At 37.9% G+C, this 1,618-nt stretch overlaps 1 pseudogene; it reads left to right on the top strand.

Moving 5' to 3' along the window:
* Window positions 1-650: 650 nt before the first annotated feature.
* Window positions 651-1,374, top strand: LOC101703101 (HAUS augmin-like complex subunit 2 pseudogene; annotated as a pseudogene).
* Window positions 1,375-1,618: the final 244 nt, after the last annotated feature.

Here is a 1,618-nt window from a genome sequence, read left to right as displayed (position 1 = left end):
CTGGGATCTATATTTAAGAAAAATAGCCATCAATATAAAGTGACTCCAGTTTGGGCCAGATGTTGACTTTGTCAGTTAAAGACATTAAATAGGCTAGTATAAATATGTTTGTCTTAGCCCATTTCTGTTACTATTACAGAATATCACCAGATTGAGTAATTTCTAAAGGAAAGAGGTTTATTTAGATTCAAGTTTCCGGGGAGTCCAAGATCAGGTGGTCACATCCAGTGAGAGGCTCAGGCTGTTTTATAACAGGACAGAAAGTGGAATAGAGAAGCAGCTACGTGTAGAAGAGAGAGCAAGATGGACTGGGCTCGCCTTGTAGCAACATTCTTGTAAGAACTAACCCACTGCCATAAGAAAGTATGATCCCTCTTAACCAAATTGTCTCTTAAAAGTTCCACTTCCCAATACTGTCACACTTCAGTAGTCAAATTTCAATATGAGTTCCAGAGAATGCACACCATATTCAAACCATAGCAAGAATTATTAATTTGAAGAATTAACAAAAATATGGTGAATTAGAAAGAAAATTTGTTATCAATAATTAAAGGAAATCTCAACAGAAAAGTAGACAGTATTTTTCCAATGCATATTATGTAGCTGAAAAGTAAATAACTGTTTAAAAATAGCTAAATGGGGCCCGCTGCATGGCCACTGCTAACCACTGGGACCCGGCTTCCGAGCCCAACGCCGCCCGCTACCGCTGGGCTCCCGCGTGATCAAGCAGGAGATGTTAAACAAATCGAAGAAAACAGCTCTTCGCTTTGAGAACTTCTCCAGACTACAGCAGACCACAAATATTCAAGCTGAACCCTACCAGAAAAGCCTCGAAATTGAACTTCTGGAGCTAGAAAAAGAAACAGCAGATATTGTTCATCCTTCCTATTTGGCTGAGAAGTGTCACACCCTGCAAAGCACGAAAAGTCATCTGGAAGCAGTGCTAAGAAAGAGGTACCTCAGGCAAAAGCTGTTGAAGCCTATGTGCCAGGAAAACTTATTATGGAAGCGGTATATCACAGATACATGGTACATTTGCTACAGTTGGCTGTGACTTTCATTGAGAAATTAGAAACCCATCTTGAAACAATTAGAAACATCCCTCATTTAGATGAAAATATAAAGAAAATGAGCAAGGCTTTAGCCAAGATGGATATTTTGGTGAATGAGACAGGGGAACTGGCAGAGAGTATACTCAAGTGGTGAGAACAACAAAAGGAAGTTTCTTCTCCAATCCCCAAAATGTTAAGATGAAGAAAATTATGCTCATAAATATGACATAGTTATGAAGTCTGTTTCTGGTTGATTGTCACTTGGGTATATAGGGTTTGCTGTTACCAGTACTGAAAGAGCCCTGTTTTTATTGGAGTACCAAGATTCCAGGGTTCATTAGGACCAAACTTACTTTTCCTTTGTTTTTCATACATTCTTAACGTACTTTTCAGAAAGCTAATACAAATAAAATATAGCTGAATTGATTAACATAAATGAGTTAACCATTTTTCAGGTAGCAAAGTCTTTATTTTATTGTGTCCTTTTTTTACGTCATCTTTCTGAACTGTCTTCTTGAATCTGAAAATGTCTACGGCAATTATTCCTATGGAATTGTCATGGTGTT

This window comes from Heterocephalus glaber, unplaced genomic scaffold (genome assembly GCF_053883595.1).
Source record: "Heterocephalus glaber isolate CG9 unplaced genomic scaffold, H.glaber_assembly_v1.0 deba00001553, whole genome shotgun sequence".
NCBI lineage: Eukaryota > Metazoa > Chordata > Mammalia > Rodentia > Bathyergidae > Heterocephalus > Heterocephalus glaber.
The sequence above is the reverse complement of the archived record's forward strand: the minus strand, read 5'-3'. Positions and strand labels throughout refer to the sequence as shown.